The 19,599-nt window shown below is 46.2% G+C and overlaps 1 protein-coding gene and 1 non-coding gene across 2 annotated transcripts in view; both read right to left on the bottom strand.

Moving 5' to 3' along the window:
• Positions 1-19,599, bottom strand: part of zgc:56622 (uncharacterized protein LOC326033 homolog) — a 218,308-nt gene that overhangs the window by 51,682 nt on the left and 147,027 nt on the right. The window lies entirely within an intron of this gene.
• On the bottom strand, positions 4,571-4,700 carry LOC130196022 (small nucleolar RNA SNORA31). The gene has a single exon (XR_008832171.1). It is a non-coding gene; the product is annotated as a small nucleolar RNA SNORA31 (small nucleolar RNA).

Below are 19,599 nucleotides of genomic sequence, written 5' to 3'. Positions count from 1 at the left end.
CCCCAAAAAAAAATTTGGGAAAATTTTTTCCCCCAAAAAAAAAAATTTTTTTTTAAATTAAACCAACCCCCGGGGGGAAAAAAAAAAGGGGGGGGGGTTTTTTTAAAGGGGGGGCCCCCCCAAAACCCCTTTTTGGGGGGGGGGGTTAAAAGGGGGGGGAAAAAAAAAAAAAAAACGCGAAAAGGGGGGAAAAAAGGGGGGGCCCCCCCCCTTTTTTCCCCCAAGGGGGGCCCCCAACCCAAAGGGGTTTTTTTTTCCCCCCCCCCCCTTTTAAAAAAAAAAAAAAAACCCCCTTTTTCCCCGGGGGAATCCCCCCCGGGGCCGGCCCCGGGGGGGGCCCCCCCCGGGGGGGGGGGGGGAAAAAAAAAACCCCCCCCCCCCCCCCCTTTTTTTTCCCCTCCCTTTTTTTCCCCCCCCTTTTTTTTCCCCCCTTTTTTTCCCCTTTTTTTTTTTCCCCCTTTTTGGGGCCCCCCCCCAAAAAAGGGGGAAGGGGCTTTAAAAAAGGGGGGGGAAAAAAAAAAAGGGGGGGGTTTTTTAAAAACCCCCCCCTGGGGGGGTTTTTTTTTTAAAAACCCCCCCCCCGGGGCCCTTTTAAAGGGGGTTTTCCCCCAAAAGGGGGGGGCAAAGGGGGGGGCAATTGGGGGGGGGCCCCCGGGGTTTTTTTTCCGGGGGGAAAAAAAAACCCCCCCAAACCCCAAAAAAAAAAACCCCCCCAAAAAAACCCCAAAAACCCCTTTTAAAAAAAAAAAAGGGCCCCCCCCACCCAAAAAGGGGGGGGGGCCCCCCAAAGGGAAACCCCCCCCGGGGGGGTTTAAAAAAAACCCCCGGGGGGGGGGGTTTCCCCAATTTTTTTTTGGGAACCCCCCGGGGGGAAAAAAAAACCCCCCCCCGGGGTTCCCGGGGGGCCCCCCCCCGGGGGGGAAAAAAAAAAACCCCCCCCAAAAAGGGGGTTGGGGGCAAGGGGAAAAACCCGGTTTGGGGGGGAAAATTTTTTCCCCCCCCCCTTTTTAAGGGGGGTTTTTAAAGGGGGAAAAACCCAAAGGGGCCCCAAAAAAAACCCCCCCAAAAAAGGGGGGGGGAAACCCCCAAACCCAAAAAAAAAAAACCCCAAAAATTCCCAAAAAGGGAAAAAAGGGCCCCCCCCCGGCCCCCCCAAAAAAAAAAAACCCGGGGGCCCCCCCCCCCAAAGGGGGCCCCCCGGGGGCCCCCCTTTTGGGGCCCCCAAAAAAAACCCCCCCCCAAAAAAAAAAGAAAGGGGGGGGGGCCCCCAACCCCCTTTTTTTTAAAATTTTTTTTCCTTCCAAACCCCCCAAAAAAAAGGGGCCCCCCCCGGGTTTTTAAACCCCCCCAAAAAAAAAAGGGGGGGTTAAAAAAAACCCCGGGGGGGGAAAAAAAAAACCCCGGGCCGGCAACCCAAAACCCCCCGGGCCCCCCGGGGCCCCCGGGGAAAAAGGGGGGGGAAAAAAAAATTTTTCCCCCCACCCCCACCCCCCCCTTTTTTGGGGGGGGGGGAAAAAAAAAAATTCCCCCCCCTTTGGGAAAAAAAGGCCCCCCTTTGGGTGGACAAAACCCCAAACCCCCCAAAAAACCCGGGAAAAGCCCCCCCCCGGCCCCCCAGGGGCCCCCCCGGGGGTTTTTTTTCCCCCCGCCCCCGCCCCAAAAAAAAAAAAAGCCCCCAAACCCCGGGGGCCCCCCCCCCCTAAAGGGGGGGACCAGGCCCCCGGGGGGGCCCCCCCCCCTGGGGGAAAAACCCGGGGGAAAAAAAATTGGGGGAAAACCCAAAAAAGGGGGCCCCCCCCCCCCCGGGCCCCCCTTTTCCCCCTTTCCCCGGGCCCCCCACCCCCCCCCGGGGGAAAACCCCCTTCCCCCAAAAAACCCCCAGGGGGCCCCCCCCAACGGGTTTCCCCCCCAAAAATTTTCCCAAAACCCCCCCCCTTTTTGGGTTTTTCCCCCAAAAACCCCCCCCCAAAAAAACCCCCCCCCGCAAACCCCCCCCCCAAAAGGGGGCCGGGTTTCCCCCCCCGTTTTGGGGGCCGGGGGGGGCCCCTTTCCCCCCGGGGTTTTTTTCCCCTTTTTTTAAAAGGGGGTCCGCAAAACCCCCCCCCAAAAATTTTTTCCCCCCCCCCCCCCGGGGGGCCCCCCCCGGGGGGGGAAAACCCCTTTTCCCCCCCCCCCCGGGCCCCCCCTTTTTTTTTTTCCCCTTTTTTCCCCCCCCCCCTTTTTTTAAATTCCCCCTTGGGGCCAAAACCCCCCCCATTATTTTTTTTTGGGGGGGGGTTTTTTTTTCCCCCCCAAAAACCCCCCCCCCCGGGGGGGGGGGAAAACAACCCCAAAAAATTTTTAAAAAAACCGGGTTTCCCCCTTTCCCCCCCCCCGGGAAAAAACAACCCCCGGGAAAATAACCCGGGGAAAAAAAAAAAGGGGTTTTCCCCCCCCCCCAAAAAAAACCCCCCAAAATTTTCCCCAAACCCCCCAAAAATTTCCCCTTTTTTTCCCCCCAAAAAATTTTAAAAGGGAAAAAAAAACCCCCCCCTTTTTTCCCCCGGGGGTTTTTCCCCGGGGGGGCCCCCCCCCCAAAAACCCCCCCCACCCCTTTTTTTCCCCCCTCTTCCCCCCCCCCCCCCCTCCCCCCCCCCTTTTTTCCCCCCCAAACCCCTTTAAAAGGAATTTTAAAAAAAAAAAACCCCCCCCCCCCCCCAAAATTTTTTTTTGGGTTTTTGGGGTTTTTTGGCTTAAAAAAAAAAAAAACCCCCGGGGAAAACCCCCAAAAAAATTTTTTTTGGGGGTTTGAAGGGGGTTTCCGGGTTTTTAAAAAAAAAAAGGGGGGGTATTTAAAATTTTTTCCCCCAAAAAAAAATTTCCCCAAAACCCCCCCCCTTTTTTTTGGGGGGGGGAAAAAAAAACCCCCAAAAAAAACCCCCCGGCCAAAAAACCCCTTTTTTTTAAAAAAATTTTTAAGGAAAAAAAACAAAGGGGGGTTTTTTTGAAAATTTTTAAAAAACCCCCCGGTTTTTCCCCCCCCGGGGGGGCCCGGGGCCCCCCCCTTTGGGGGGGAAAAAAAAACCCCCCCTTGGGAAAAACCCCCGGGGAACCCCCCCGGGGGGGGAAAATTTTTGGAAATTTAAAAACCCCCCCTTTTTTTGGAAAAAACCCCCCCAAAACCCCCGGGGGGGGAAAAACTTTTTGGAAAAAAGGGGGGGGAAAAAAAAAAATTTTAAAAATTTTTTCCCCAAAAATTTAAAAAAAAAAGGGGGCCCCCCCGGGGGGGTTTTTCCAAAACCTTTCCCCAAAGGAAAACCCCCCCCAAAAGCCCCCAAGGAAAACCCCCCCGGGGGGGGGGCCCCCTTTTTTTTTAAAAGCCCCGGGGGAAAAAAAAAAAAAATTTTTTGGGGGGAAAAAAAAAAAAAAGGGTTAAAAAACTTCCCCAAAAAAAAAAAGGAAATTTTTCCTTTTTTAAAAAAAAAACCCCCCCCCTTTTTTTTAAAAAAACCCCCAAAACCCCTTTTTTTTAAAAAAGGGTTTCCCCCAAAAAAAAAATTTTTTTTTTTTAAGGTTTAAAAATTCCCCCAAAAAAAATTTTTTTTTTTAAAAAAAATTTTTTGGCCAAAATTTTTTAAAAATTAAAAAACCCCTTTTTTTGGGGGGTTTTTTTAAATTTAAAAAACCCTTTTGGGGTTTTAAATTTTTTTTCCCGGAAAAAATTTTTGGGGGAAAAAAGGGGAAAAAATTTCCCCCAAAAGGGGGGAAAAAAAAAAAAAGGGAAACCCCAAAAAAAAAAACCCCCCCCGGGGGGAGGGTTTTAAAAAAAAATAAATTAAAACTTCCCCCAAAAGGAAAAATTTTGGGAAAAAGCCCAAAAAAATTTTTTTGGGGAAAAATTTTTTTAAAAAAAAAGGGGGCCCGGGTTTAAATTTTTTTTTAAAAAAAATTTTTTTTTTTTTTAAAAAAAATTTTTATAAATTTAAAAAATTTTTTTTAAAAAAAAAACCCAAAAAAAAATTTTTAAAAAAAATTAAAAATTAAAAAAAAATTTTTTTAAAAAATTTTAAAAAAATTTTTTTTTTTTAAATTTTTTTTTTTTTCCCCTTTTTAAAAAAATTTTTTAAAAAAAAAGGTTTAAAAAAATTTTTGGGGGTTAAAAAAAAAAAAGGGGGAAAAAAAATTGGGCCCCCCCAAAAAGGAAAAGGGAAAGGGGGTTTTTTAAAAAAAAAAGGTTTTTGGGGGGGGTAAACCCCTTTAAAAAATTAAAAAAATTTTCCAAAACCCCCTTTTTTAAAAAAATTTTAAAAAAAATGGAAAAAATTTTTTTTTTTTTTTTTTGGGGGGGGGGCCTTTTTTTTGGGGGGTTTTTTTAAAAAATTTTTAAAAAAAAAAAACAAAAAAAGGGGGGTTTTGGGAAAAAACCCCCTTTTCCTTTTAAAAAAAAAAAAAAAAAGAAAACCCCAAAAAAAACCCCCAAAAAAAAAGGGTTTTTTTTAAAAAAAAAAAATTTTCCCGGGAAAAAATTGCAAAAAAAAAATTTTTTCCCCCAAATTTTTAAAAAAACCTTCCTTTTAACCCTTTTTTAAAATTTTAAACCCCCCAAAAAAAATTTTTTTTACAAAAATTTTTTAAAATTTTGGGGAAAAATTTTTTTCCCCCCCAAAAAAAACCCAAAAAAAAAAAGGAAAAATTTTTGGGGGGGTTTTTTGGGGGGGGGAAAAAGGGAATGGGGGCCTTTTTCCCCCTTTCTTGGGTTTTTTCCCCCTTTTCCCCAAAAAAAAAAAAGGGGGAAAAATTTTTTTTTTCCCCCCCCCCCCCCTTTTTTTTCCCGGGGCCGAGGGGAAAAAAAAACCCGGGGAAAACCCCGGCCCGGGGGGGGCCCCCCTTTTTTGGGTTTTTTTTGGGGCCCCTTTGGGGGTTTAAAAAAAAAAGGAAAAATTTTTTTCCCCGGGGGCCCCTTTTGGGGGGCCCCCCCTTTTAAAATTTTTTCCCCAAATTTAAAAAAAATTTTAAAAAACCCCCCCCCCCAAAAAAAAAAGGGGTTTTTGGGGGGGGCCCGGGGGAGGAAAAAAAAGGTTTCCCCTGGAAAGGGCCGGGAAGGGGGGGGAAAAAAAAGGGCCCGGGGGGGGAAGGGGTTTTTTCCCCCCCCGGGGGGTTTTTTTTTAAACCCCCCCCCCCAAAAAAAAAAGCCCGGGGCCCCTAAAAAAACCCTTTTAAAGGGGGAAAAAAAGGGGGGGAAACCCCCCCAGGGGGTAAAAAGGAAAAAACCCCCCAACCCCCCCCCCCCCCAAAAAAAAAAAAAAGGCCGGAAAAACCCCCGGGGGAAAACCGGGGGCCCCCCGGGGCCCCGAAAAAAAACCCCCAACCCCCAAAAAACCCCCCCCCCGGGGGGCCCCCCCCCAAGGGGAAAAAGGGGAAAAAATTTTTGGGGGGGGGGCCCCCCCCCCCCCCGGGGGGTCTTTTTGGGGGGGGCCCCCCCCGCTTTTTTTCCCAACGGGAAAAACCCCCCCAAAAAAAAGGGGGGGGGGAAAAAAAGGGGGGGAAAAAACCCAAAGGGGGGCCCCGGGGTTTTAAAACCCCAAATTTTCCCCCAAAAGGGGGGTTTTTTTTGGGGGGAAAAGGGAAAGGGGGGGGCAAAGGGCCCCCAAAAAAGGGGGGGATTTCCCAACCCCCTTTTTTTTAAAAAAAAAAGGGGCCCCCCCCCCCGGGGGGGGGGAAAAACCCCAAAGGGAAAGGGTTTTGGCCCCCCCAAAAAAAAACCCCCCCCCCCAAAAAGGACCCCCTGGGGGGGAAAATTTTTCCCCATCCCCGGGGGGCCCAAATTTTTGGGGTTCCAAAAAGGGCCCCCCCTGGGGGGCCCGGGGGGGAAAGGGGGGGGGAAAAAAAAAAATTTTTTAAAAAGGGGTGGGCCCCCGGGGGGTTTTAACCCCTTTTCCCCCGGGGGTTTTTTTAAAAAAAAAAAAAAAGGGGGGGTTTTTTAAAAAAAAAAAGGGGGGGGGGAAAAAATTTTAAAAAAAAGGGGGGGGGAAGGGGCCCCCCCCCAAAAAGTTTGTTTTTGGGGGGGGGGGAAACCGGGGGGGGAAATTTTTTCGGGCCCCCCCCCCCCAAACCCCCCCCTTTTTGGGGGAAAAACCCTTAAAAAAAATGGGTTTTAAAAAAGGGGGAAAAAAAAAAGGCCCCATTTCCCAAAAAATTTAAAAGGGGCCCCAAAAAAAAAGGGAAAAAAAAAAAAAAAAAAAAAGGGGGGGGAAAAAAAAACCCCAAAAAAAAAAAACCCCAAAAAAAAAATTTTTTTAAAATTTTTTTTTTTAAAAAAAAAGGGGAAAAAAAAAAAATATTAAAATTTAATTTAAAAAAATTTTTTTTTTTTGGGAAAAAAATTTCCCTTTTAAAAATTTTAAAAAAAAAAAAAATTTTTTTTTAAAATTTAAATTTTAAAAAATTTTTTTAAAAAAATTTTTTTTAAAAAAAAAAAAAAAATTTTAAAAAAGGGAAAATTAAAAAAATTAAAAGGAAAAAAAAAATTTTTTTTTTGGGGGGGGAAAAAAATTTTTTAAAATCATTTAAAAAAATTTTTTGGAAAAACCCCCTTATTTTAAAAAAAACCCCACGGTAATTGAGGAAAAATTTTTTTCCTTTTTACCCAAAAAAATTTTTTGGGTTTAAAATTTTAAAACCCCCTTTTTTAAAAAAAAAAACCCCCGGGGGGGGGTTTTTTTTTTTTTTTTTTTTAAAAACTTTTTTGGTTTTGGGGGGAAAAGGGGCCCCCCCCAAAATTTAATTCTTTTTTGGCCCCGGGGGGGGGGGTTTTTGGGGGGTTTTGGGGGCCCCCCCCCCGGGGGGGGGGGGGGCCCCCCCCCCCCCCAAAAAACCCCAAATTTAAATTTTTTTTGGGGGGGAAAAAAACCCCTTCCCCCCCGGGGGAAAAAACCCCCAAAAAAGGGGTTTGGGCCGGGGGTTTTTTTTCCGGGGGAAAAAAAAAAAGGGGGGGGGGAAAAACCCCCCCCCCCCGGGGGAAAGGGGGGCCCCAAACCGGGCCCCCCCCCCCCTTTCCCCCGGGGGGCCCCCCGGGGGGGGGAAGGGGAAAAAAAACCCCCCCGGAAAGGGTTTAGCCAACCCCCCTTTTTTTTTACTGGGAAACCCCCCCAAAAATAGGTTTTTTTGGGGGGTTAAAAACCCCCCCGGGGGGCCCCCAAAAAAAAACCCCGGGCCCCTTTTGTTTTAGGGGGTTTAAAAAAACCCCCCCTTTTTTAAATTTTAAAAAAAAAAAAGGGGGAAAAATTTGGGGGGAAAAAAATCCGGGGGGGCCCCCGGGGGTTTTTTTCCCGACCCGGGTTTTTTTTCCCCGGGGGAAAACCGGGTTTTTAAAAAAGGGGGGGGGGTTTTTGGGGGGGGGGGGGAAAAAAAAATTTTTTTGGGGCCCCCAAAACCGGGGGAAAAAAAACCCCCTTGGGGGGGAAAAATTTCCCCCAAAAAGGGGGGGGGGGAAAAAAAATTTTAAAAAAGGGGGCCCCCCCAAAAAACCCCCCCTTTTGGGGGGGGGAAAGGGGCCCAAAAAACCCAAAACAACCCCCCCGGGGGGTTCTTGGGGAAAAATTCAAAAGCCGCTTTAAAAAAGGGGGCCCCGGGGCCCCCCCCCCCCAAAAAAACCCCAAAAACCCCCCCCCCAATTTTGGGGCCCAAAACCCCCCCCCCCCAAGGGCCTCCTGGGGAAAAAAAAAAAAAACCCCCCCCCCCCCCCCCCCACCCGGGGGAAAAAACCCCCCCCCCCCAACCCCCCCCAGGGGCCCCCAAACCCCCCCCCCCCCCCCCCCAAATAAAAATTTTACTTTCCCCTTTCCCCCCCTCTTTTTTAAAAAAAAGGTTTCCGCCCAACCCCCCCCCCCCCCCAAAACCCCAAACCCCAAAAAAAATTTCCCCCCTTCCCTGGTTTTTTTCCCCCCCCAAAAAACCCCCAACCCCTTTTTATTCCCCCCAAAAAAAAAACCCCCCCCCCCCCTTGGGGGAAAAAACCCCCCTTTTTAACCCCCAAAAAAACCCCCCCCCAACCAAACCCCCCCGGGTTTTTCCCCCACCAAAACCCACCCCAGGAACCCGCCCTAAGGGTTAAACAGGGCCCCCCCACCCCCCGGGGGGAAAACCCGGTTTTGGGGTTTCCCCTTCCCCCCCCACCCCGGCCCCCCAAAAAAAAAAAGGCATTTAAACCCCCCCTTTTTACCGGTAAAAAAAAAGGGGGGGGGGACCCCCCCCGGGAAATTTTTTCCCCCCCCCGGGGGGGTTAAAAAAAAAAATTTTTTTTGGGGTTTCCCCCCCCCCTAATTTTTACCCCGGGCCCCCTTTTTTTTTTCCCCCCTTCCCCCTTTTCCCCCCCCTCCCCCCCCCCTTTTTTTTCCCCCCCCAAATTTTTTAAAACCCAAAAAAAACCCCCCCCAAAAATAATTTTTTTTCCCCTTTGGGGTTTTTTTTCCTTAAAGGGCCCCCCCCCCCCGGGAAATTCCCCCCGGGGGTTTTTTTTTTTTCCCCCCTTTTTTTTTTCCCCCCGGGAAAAAAAAATTTTTGGGGGAAATTTTAAAAATTTTTCCCCCCCCCAAAAAAATTTCCAATTAACCCCAAAAAAACCCCCCCCAAAAAAAAATTTTCCCGGGGGGCCCCCCCAAAAAAAAAAAGGACCCAAAAAACCCCCCCTTTTTTTTCCCCCCACCCCCCTTTCCCCCCCCCCCCCCCCCCCCAAAAATTTAAAAACCCAAAAAAAAAAAAAAACCCCCCAAAAATTTTAATTAATTTTCTTTTGGGGGAAATTTTTTTTTTTAAAAAGTTTTCCCCCCCCCCTTTGGGTTTTTTTAAAATTTTTAAAAATTTTTTTTGGGTTTGGGTTTTAATTTTTTCCCCCCAAAAAAAAAACAAAAATTTTTTTTTTTAAAAAAAATTTTAAAAAAGGGGGTTTTTTAAAAAAAAAAAGAAAAACCCCGGGGGGAAAAAAAAAAAACCCCCCTTTTTTGGCCCAACGGGGAAAAAAAGGAAAACCCCCCCCCAAAAAAAAACCCCAAAAAGGAAAAAAAAAGGGGGGGGGGGAAAAAAACCGGGGGAAAAAAAAAAAAAAACCCCCAAAAAACAAACCCCCGCCCGGGCCCCAAAAATTTTAAACCCAATTTTGGTGAAACCGAAAAAATTTTTCCCCCCCCAAAAAAAACCCCCCTTTCCCCCTGGAAAAGGGGGGGTCGGAAAAAAAATTTTTTTTAAAAAAAATTTTTAGAAAAATTTTACCCCCCTTTTTCCGGGCCCCGTTTCAGAAAAAAGGGGGGGGGGGGCCCCCCCGTTTTGGGTTTTGGGCCCCCCAAAAAAAAAAAAAAGGGGCCCCAAACCCCCAAAAAAAAAAAAAATTTTTTGGGGGTTTCCCAAAAATTAAAAGGGGGGGGGGCCCCCCCAAAAACAAACCCCCCCCCCCTGGAAAAAAAAATTTTTGGAAATTTTGCAACCCTAAAGGGAAAAAGGGGTTTTTTCCCAAAAAACCTTTTAAAGGGGGAAAAAATTTTAAAAACAAAATGGGGTTTTTAAAAAAAAAAATTTTTTTTTTAAAAAACCCCCTTTTAAAAAAAAAAAAATAAATTTTTTTTTAAAATTTTTTAAAACCCCCTTTCCCCCAATTTTTTTTTTAAAAAAAAGGGGGGGTTTTTTTTTTTTTTTAAAAAATTTTTTAAACCCTTTCTTGGAAAAAACCCCGGGAAAAAGGGGGGGAAAACCCCCGGGGGAAAAAAACCCGCCCCCCTTTTTTTTGCCGGGCCCCCCCCCCCAAAAAAAAAAAAAAATAAATTTAAAAACCTTTTGGGGAAAAAAGGGGGGGAAAATTTTAAAAAAAAAAAAAAAATTTTTTTAAAAACCCCAAAAAAAAATTTTTTAAAAAAACCCCGGAAAACCCCCCCGGGGGGAAAACATTTAAAATTTTTAAAAACCCCGGGCTTTTGGGGGTTTTTTTAAAATTTAAAAAATTTTTCCCAAAAAAATTTTAAACCCCGGGGGGGTTTGGCCCGGGGTTTTTCCCCAAATTTTTTTAAACCCCAAAAATATATATTTTAAAAAAAAGTTTAAAAAAAAAAAACCCCCCTTTTTTAAAAAAATTTTTAAAAATTTTTGGGGGTTTTTTTTTTTAAAAAAAAAAACAAAATTTTTTAAAATTTTTTAAAAAAAAGTTAAAGGGAAAAAAATTTAAAAAGGTTTTTAATTAAAAAAAAAAGGGGGAAAATTTTTTAAAAATTTTTTTTTAAAATTTTTAAAAAATTTTTGGGGGGGGAAAAAAAAAAATGGGCCCCCCCCCCAAAAAAAAAAAATTTTTTTTTTTTTTTTAAACCCAAAAAAATGGAAAACCAAAATTTTTTAGGGAAAAAAGGGTTTTTGGGGGAAAAAAGGGGAAATTTTAAATTAAAAGGGGTTTTTTGGGGGTTTTTTTTTTTAAAAAGGGGTTAAAACAAACGTCATTTAAAGCTTGAACGCATATGGCATTCAACTCATCTGGAAGAATCCCGCTTAGTTTGGCGAGATAGTCTTAAAACTTATAAGAAGGCCCTCCGTAGAGCCAGAGCAGCCTATTACTCATCAGTAATAGAAAAAAATAAAAACAACCCCAGGTTTCTCTTCAGCACTGTAGCCAGGCTGACAGAGAGTCACAGCTCTGTGGAGCCGAGCATTCCTATAGACCTCAGTGGAAATGACTTTATGAACTTCTTTAACCTGTTAAGCCCCACCCGTTTTTTTAGGTTTCTGCTCGAAATGACATACCCAAACTAAAAAGGGTGTAGCTCTGCAACCACACAAGCTATTTGAATAATGTTGGTGTTATAATAAAGGGAACACAATGAGCTTTTGTTCAGATGTGTAAATATTAGCATATATGTTACTGGTTAAGAGTAAATAAAGATGAATCTTCTATTTTCATAGAAGTTTCAGGTTCGATTAGAAAAAAAAGCACTTTCAGGATGAATATATCCTGGATGGATGCACAGCAAAGGCCTAAAATCACCCAGATAATAATACAACTTGTGAACAGACTCTCTGCAAAGTTTGACTCAGAAAAAATAAAGCAGAACAATAGTTGGAGACTTTTTAGTAAAGAGAATTTAGGCGAGGTCTCTAAAATTTGCATTTGGTCACATTGAAGCACCATCTGTGCCATTTGACTTTTCTCATGTACCAAACCATTTATTTCACTTTCACTTTTACTTGTGGTGATCAATACATGCAAATACATCATTATGTGGCTTTAAAACAGTAAATCAAAGATAAAAAAACGATCAAACAAAGTGGTGCTGTGCGCGTGCGTGCTGTGCGTAAAGCCGGTTTTTGGATCTGTCACAGCGCAGCTGTTGCGCGCAGATATCTCCGCCGGGGAAGGGCGGATTTTAAAGAACGACACGTCATTGGAATATTTAGAGCCAATAGAATCGATTGGTACCAAGAAAGACAAGATTGACAGCACTGTGAGCCAATAGGAGACAGAAAGGCGTCGCCATATTTGTAATGTGAAATCCGATTCGCTGAAATTGAACTTCCTGACAGCTGATTATGACGCTTCCCCAAAAGTCTGCCTGGTTTTTAAAGGGACCTACACACACACTAAAGCCATGCCAGGTGGAATGCAGGGGAGAGAAACGTTTTTTCTTCTTCTCAAGAACAAAAGTATGTTGAATTTGCTGAATGTAAAGCTATGAAGCGATTAATATTTCTGTGTTCTTTGGCTTATATCTCCGTGATACTTTGGTGCAGAAGGATTCTGTAAAGATATTTAGAATCTGTGTGAAGTCCTCTTGCTTTCGAACATCTCTTCTTTTATGATTGCACAAAGCTACATGTCGCTAGCTACGGAAACGTTCTGAGTGGGCCGACACCTGACAAAATTATGATTATGATATTTGTATTTTTATTTCAGTTGGTGTTTGAGTTGTGTTTAAATGGCTCACTGATACTTGTAGCCCCAGTTGTCTTCTTTAATTTGTTGTACAACATCAATATATTTGCTCATGTTTATTATAATATTATAGACAGTTTAGAACAAAACATCAAATCTGCCCCACAGGTGGGGCAATGGGGCTTAAGTGGTTTTAATGAAAATATTGTAACTATTAGGGACAAGATTAATAATCTCTTGCCCTTAACCAGTGCCAATCTGTCCTCAAGTGGAATGGCCTTGGAAACCGCTGTATGCCCTGGTGTATATTTGGATGGCTTTTCTCCCATCAACCGTGACCAATTATCTTCAACGGTTTCTACTTCTAACCCGTCTACCTGTCTCTTGGACCCCATCCCGACGAGGCTGCTTAAAGACGTTTTGCCTTTAATTGGCGGCTCTCTATTAGATATTATCAATGTGTCTCTGCTAACAGGCCACGTACCACACTCCTTCAAGGTGGCTGTTATTAAACCTCTCCTGAAGAAGCCCACTCTGGATCCAGAGGTGTTGGCTAACTACAGACCGATCTCTAACCTCCCCTTCCTCTCCAAGATCCTGGAGGAAGTGGTCGCAAATCAGTTGTGCGACTTTCTACATCATAATAGTTTATTTGAGGAGTTTCAGTCAGGATTTAGAAAACACCACAGCACCGAGACAGCACTGGTGAAAATTACAAATGACCTCTTAATGGCAGCAGATAAAGGACTCCTCTCTGTACTGGTCTTGGTAGACCTTAGTGCTGATAGAGGACTCCTCTCTGTCCTGGTCTAGTTAGACCTTAGTCCTGATAGAGGACTCCTCTCTGTACTGGTCTTGTTAGACCTTAGTCCTGATAGAGGACTCATCTCTGTCCTGGTCTTGTAGACCTTAGTCCTGATAGAGGACTCCTCTGTACTGGTCTTGTTAGACCTTAGTGCTGATAGAGGACTCCTCTCTGTACTGGTCTTGTTAGACCTTAGTCCTGATAGAGGACTCATCTGTACTGGTCTTGTTTGACCTTAGTGCTGATAGAGGACTCCTCTCTGTCCTGGTCTTGTTAGACCTTAGTGCTGATAGAGGACTCCTCTCTGTACTGGTCTTGTTAGACCTTAGTGCTGATAGAGGACTCCTCTCTGTACTGGTCTTGTTAGACCTTAGTGCTGATAGAGGACTCCTCTCTGTACTGGTCTTGTTAGACCTTAGTGCTGATAGAGGACTCCTCTCTGTACTGGTCTTGTTAGACCTTAGTGCTGATAGAGGACTCATCTGTACTGGTCTTGTTAGACCTTAGTGCTGATAGAGGACTCATCTCTGTACTGGTCTTGTTAGACCTTAGTGCTGATAGAGGACTCCTCTCTGTACTGGTCTAGTTAGACCTTAGTGCTGATAGAGGACTCCTCTCTGTACTGGTCTTGTTAGACCTTAGTCCTGATAGAGGACTCCTCTCTGTACTGGTCTTGTTAGACCTTAGTGCTGATAGAGGACTCCTCTCTGTACTGGTCTTGTTAGACCTTAGTCCTGATAGAGGACTCCTCTCTGTACTGGTCTTGTTGGACCTTAGTGCTGATAGAGGACTCCTCTCTGTACTGGTCTTCTTAGACCTTAGTGCTGATAGAGGATTCATCTCTGTACTGGTCTTGTTGGACCTTAGTGCTGATAGAGGACTCATCTCTGTACTGGTCTAGTTAGACCTTAGTCCTGATAGAGGACTCATCTCTGTACTGGTCTAGTTCGACCTTAGTCCTGATAGAGGACTCATCTCTGTACTGGTCTAGTTAGACCTTAGTCCTGATAGAGGACTCCTCTCTGTACTGGTCTTGTTAGACCTTAGTGCTGATAGAGGACTCCTCTCTGTACTGGTCTTGTTGGACCTTAGTGCTGATAGAGGACTCCTCTCTGTACTGGTCTTGTTAGACCTTAGTGCTGATAGAGGACTCATCTCTGTACTGGTCTTGTTGGACCTTAGTGCTGATAGAGGACTCCTCTCTGTACTGGTCTTGTTAGACCTTAGTGCTGATAGAGGACTCATCTCTGTACTGGTCTTGTTAGACCTTAGAGCTGATAGAGGACTCCTCTGGACTGGTCTTGTTAGACCTTTGAGCTGATAGAGGACTCATCTCTGTACTGGTCTTGTTAGACCTTAGTGCTGATAGAGGACTCCTCTCTGTCCTGGTCTTGTTAGACCTTAGTGCTGATAGAGGACTCATCTCTGTACTGGTCTTGTTGGACCTTAGTGCTGATAGAGGACTCCTCTCTGTCCTGGTCTTGTTAGACCTTAGTGCTGATAGAGGACTCATCTCTGTACTGGTCTTGTTAGACCTTAGAGCTGATAGAGGACTCCTCTCTGTACTGGTCTTGTTAGACCTTAGTGCTGATAGAGGACTCATCTCTGTACTGGTCTTGTTAGACCTTAGTGCTGATAGAGGACTCCTCTCTGTCCTGGTCTTGTTAGACCTTAGTCCTGATAGAGGACTCCTCTCTGTACTGGTCTTGTTAGACCTTAGTCCTGATAGAGGACTCCTCTCTGTCCTGGTCTTGTTAGACCTTAGTGCTGCATTCGACACCATTGACCATGACATCCTGTTACAGAGACTGGAGCAGTCGATTGGCATTTCAGGCACGGCACTAATTTGGTTTAAATCCTATTTATCAGATCGATCTCAGTTTGTATTTGTAAACGATGACGCCGATAACCACTCAACGTTAATCACGGAGTTCCACAAGGTTCCGTGCTTGGACCAATTTTATTTACCTTATACATGCTTCCTTTGGGCAATATTATCAGGAAACACTCCATAAACTTTCATTGTTATGCAGATGATACTCAACTATATTTATCGATAAAACCAGAGGAGAGCAACCAACTCGGTAAAATTCAAGCATGTCTTAAAGACATAAAAATATGGATGACCTGCAACTTCTTGATGTTAAACTCAGACAAAACCGAAGTAATTTTAATCGGCCCTAAGCACCTCAGAGATCAATTATCTGGTGATGTGGATTCTGTAGACGGCATTGCTCTAGCATCCAACACCACTGTAAAGAATCTTGGCGTTATCTTTGATCGGGACTTGTCCTTTAACTCCCACGTAAAGCAAATCTCAAGGACTGCATTCTTTCATCTACGTAATATTTCAAATATCAGGCACATCTTGTCTCAAAAAGATGCAGAAAAATTGGTTCACGCGTTCGTTACTTCGAGACTGGATTACTGCAACTCCTTATTATCAGGCTGCTCTAATAAGTCTCTTAGGTCAACTCCTTATTATCAGGCTGCTCTAATAAGTCTCTTAGGTCAACTCCTTATTATCAGGCTGCTCTATAAGTCTCTTAAGTCAACTCTTTATTATCAGGCTGCTCTAAGTCTCTTAGGTCCCTCCAGTTGATCCAGAATGCTGCAGCTCGTGTTCTCACTAAAACTAAGAACAGAGATCACATCACTCCTGCACTAGCTGCTCTGCACTGGCTCCCAGTAAAATCAAGAATCACTTTTAAAATTCTTCTCTTAACGTACAAAGCCTTGATTGGTGATGCTCCATCATATCTTAAGGAGCTTGTAGTACCATATTGCCCCACTAGAGAGCTGCGCTCACTAAATGCGGGACTACTTGTAGTTCGTAGAGCAGTGGTCGCCAACCCGTCGATCGCGATCGACCGGTCGATCTCGGAGACGTTCCCTGTCGATCTCCAAAATAAAATGAAAATAAATTCAGAAACACATTGTTCCTTGTTTTCGAACATTTTCTGAGGTGTCTTCTGAAATGTTTTCTTTCTGACTGGAAGATTGACGTCATAAAAGATCTCCGCCTGATTCATGAACGCCTGAAAACGGGTTCGCTTACACAGCCGTGTTGTCAGCTGTGCGCCCCGAAAGAGGAACGTACCACTACAGGTGAGGCGCAGGGGAAATGCAGAAAGACCTTTATTGATAACTTCACATATTACACTAGCTCAAAGTACACCGACAATCAATAAATACATGTTGAAATGCCTGTACCTTCGTGTACATGTTTACGTTACGGCATTATCACATTACGCCTGCGCGACAGCCGAGATTCTTGGCGACTTGCCAGGTCTTACCTCCGTGAGTTGGGCTTTTCTGCTGTTGTCCTTCAAAACAAAAGCTCAACATTGAGCTTTTTTTTCTTGTCTGATCGAGCAATCTGGTTTACTTGAAAGTGATTGCAATTGCATTTATTCTATTATTTGACAAGGGACAGATGCAGGAGTCACAAATGGTGATTCTCATATTTATTATTATGAAAATTATTTAAATCTGAGGATGTCTGTAGAGCTGATGTGAACGTAATCACCAACGGTCTGAGTTCAGAACCAGTCCCAGATGAGAAAACTTTCATGAAAACCAATTTTGCCCCGAAAAACTCGTCAGTGGAGTTGAGAAAATCACCAAATCAAAGACCAGGAGCTGGATTACTGACAGACAGCTGACAGACTGCCTCCGACTGGCTGTCTGTGCTTATGAACTAACTACAAGCTCACAGACAGAGTTCAGTCACAGCCATCACACTGACTGGAGTCACATGGCTTGATGGCATTATGATGAGAGCTGAACTTACATAATAATCATTTATTTTATATAGCGCTTCTCAAGACACTCGAAGTCGCTTTACAGTCCAGAGTCCAGTAGTCATACACACACATACCGGTGGTGGTAAGCTACATCAGTAGCCACAGCTGCCCTGGGGCAGACTGACGGAAGCGTGGCAGCCAATCAGCGCCTACGGCCCCTCCGACCACCACCAACATTCATTCACATCCATACGAACCGGGGTGAGGCTGCGGTGCATGTTTTTATGATGGTGGGGGAAACCGGAGTACCCGGAGGAAACCCACGCAGGCACGAGGAGATCTGATGGCGCCGCGAAAGGTCGCCTCGGTGTGTTGGTGCGCGATGTTTTTTATTGTTTTCGTTTTAAATACTGTTTTCTGCTGGGATTCCCAGAGCTCTTTCACCAGAGAAGAGCTCTTGAACATCAGGGGAACAACTCCAGCGGATTTACTTCCTACGTTTTTAACTTCTGTGGAGTTACTGGACATTTTTGTAAAAGGTGTGCTCACCTTCGCCCCGTGGAAACGCCCGGAGAGGGGAAACGTTCGGGGCGCTTATGCGGCGGAAACGGGATCTCGTACAGCGCTGCCGGGCATATTTCTCCAACGTCCGCTCACTGTGCAACAAACTGGACGAACTCCAGCTGCTGGTGGGAGAGACAGAGACTTCTCCTCATCCTCCGTTCTGTGTTTCACGGAATCATGGCTTAGTGGCTCGATACCAGACTCTGCGCCCAGCTCGCTGGCTTCCAGCTGTTCGAGCGGACCGGGTCACGGAGCTCTCCGGTAAAAAAGGGTGGAGGAATCTGCTTTTACCTCAACAACGGCTGGTGCAACGACGTAACGGTGATTCTACAGCACTGTTCGCGGACCTGGAATCTTTATCATTCACTGCAAACCCTTCTACTCCCACGTGAGTTCGCTTCATTCATCCTGGCGGGAGTTTACATGTCGCCGCAGGGGAACGTGAACGAGGCACAACAGACACTCGCTGAACAGATACGGCGTGTGGAGCGGACCTTCCGGACTCTTTAGTTATTGTACTGGGATTTTAACAAAGGAAACCTCAGCCACGAACTCCTAAATATAGACAGTTAATTAAATGCCCTACCAGAGAGAAGAGCATTCTGGACCACTGCTACACAACAATCAGCAGGGCCTATCACGCCGTTCCTCGAGCTGCACTGGGAAACTCTGACCACGTCATGGTTCATCTGATTCCCTCATACAGGCAGAGACTAAAGCTCTGCAAACCTGTGGTGAGGAAGTTCAAGAAGTGGACCAGTGAGGCTCTGGAGGATCTACGGGCGTGCTTGGACTGTACTGACTGGGATGTCTTCAGGACTGCTACCAACAGCCTGGATGAGTACACAGAGGCTGTAACTTCCTACATCAGCTTCTGTGAGGACAGCTGTATTCCATCCAGCTCCAGGGTGAGTTATAACAACGACAAACCCTGGTTCACAGCGGAGCTCAGGAAGCTAAGACTGCAGAAGGACCAGGCATTCAGGAGTGGGGACAAGGACCTGTACACAGAGTCCAAATACAGGTTTAGCAAGGCGGTGAGAGATGCTAAACGACTGTACTCTGAGAAACTGCAACAGCAGCTCTCAGCAAACGACTCTGCTTCTGTCTGGAGAGGGCTCAGGCAGATCACCAACTACAAGCCCAAATCACCCCACTCCATGAACAATGTGCTTCTGGCAGACGAGCTAAATGAGTTCTACTGCCGCTTTGAAAGACAATGGAGCAGTCCTGAGACCATCGCCCACAGCCCCACCAACAAGCCACAGACCATCAGCCCACCTCCCCAGCCCATCAGGGCTCACACCTCCATCAACTCAGCGACGCCTCGTCATCCTGGAGAGCAGTCAACAGGCTGTTTAAAAGCAGAACCCCAAAGCAGCGGGCCCGGACTCCGTCTCCCCTCCACCCTGAAGCACTGTGCGGACCAGCTGTCTCCGGTGTTCACCGACATCTTCAACACCTCCTGGAGACATGCCACGTTCCAGCCTGCTTCAAGGCCTCCACCATCATCCCGTCCCAAAAACCCAAGATCACAGGACTCAATGACTACAGGCCCGTCGCCCTGACCTCTGTGGTCATGAAGTCCTTTGAACGCTTGGTCCTGTCACACCTCAAGACCATCACCGACCCACTCCTGGACCCCCTGCAGTTCGCCTACAGAGCCAACAGGTCTGCAGACGATGCAGTCAACATGGCCCTTCACTACATCCTCCAGCATCTGGACTCCCGAGGAACCTACGCCAGGATCCTGTTTGTGGACTTCAGCTCTGCCTTCAATTCCATCATCCCGTCCCTGTTGCAGGACAAGCTCTCCCAGCTGCACGTGCCCGACTCCACCTGCAGGTGGATCACAGACTTCCTGACCGACAGGAAGCAGCACGTGAGGCTGGGGAAACACGTCTCAGGCTCCCGGTCCACCAGCACGGGTTCCCCAAGGCTGTGTTCTCTCCTCTCTGCTGTTCTCCCTGTACACCAACAGCTGCACCTCCAGTCACCAGTCCGTCAAGCTCCTAAAGTTCGCGGATGACACCACCCTCATTGGACTCATCTCTGGCGGGACGAGACCGCCTACAGGTGGGAGACTGACCACCTGGTGACCTGGTGCAGCCAGAACAACCTGGAGCTCAACGCTCTGAAGACAGTGGAGATGGTTGTGGATTTCAGGAGGAATGCAGCCCCACCCGCCCCTCTCATCCTGTGTGACTCCCCGGTAAACGCTGTGGAGTCCTACCGCTTCCTGGGCTCCATCATCTCCCAGGACCTCAAGTGGGAGCTGAACATCGGCTCCATCTCCAAGAAGGCCCAGCAGAGGATGTTCTTCCTGAGGCAGCTGAGGAAATTCAACCTGCCAGGGAAGATGATGGTACAGTTCTACACGGCCATCGTTGAGTCCATCATCTGCTCCTCCATCACCGTCTGGCACCCTGCAGCCACAGCCAAAGACAAGCGCAGGCTGCAGAGCATCATCCGCTCGGCCGAGAGGGTTATCGGCTGCAATCTGCCTTCCCTCCAGGTCCTGTTCACTTCCAGGTCACTGAAGCGGGCCAGAAAGATTGTCGCCGACCCCTCCCACCCTGGACACTCCCTGTTCGAGTCCCTCC

Source organism: Pseudoliparis swirei, chromosome 6, assembly GCF_029220125.1.
Source record: "Pseudoliparis swirei isolate HS2019 ecotype Mariana Trench chromosome 6, NWPU_hadal_v1, whole genome shotgun sequence".
Lineage (NCBI taxonomy): Eukaryota > Metazoa > Chordata > Actinopteri > Perciformes > Liparidae > Pseudoliparis > Pseudoliparis swirei.
This window is presented reverse-complemented; position numbering and strand designations above follow the sequence as displayed.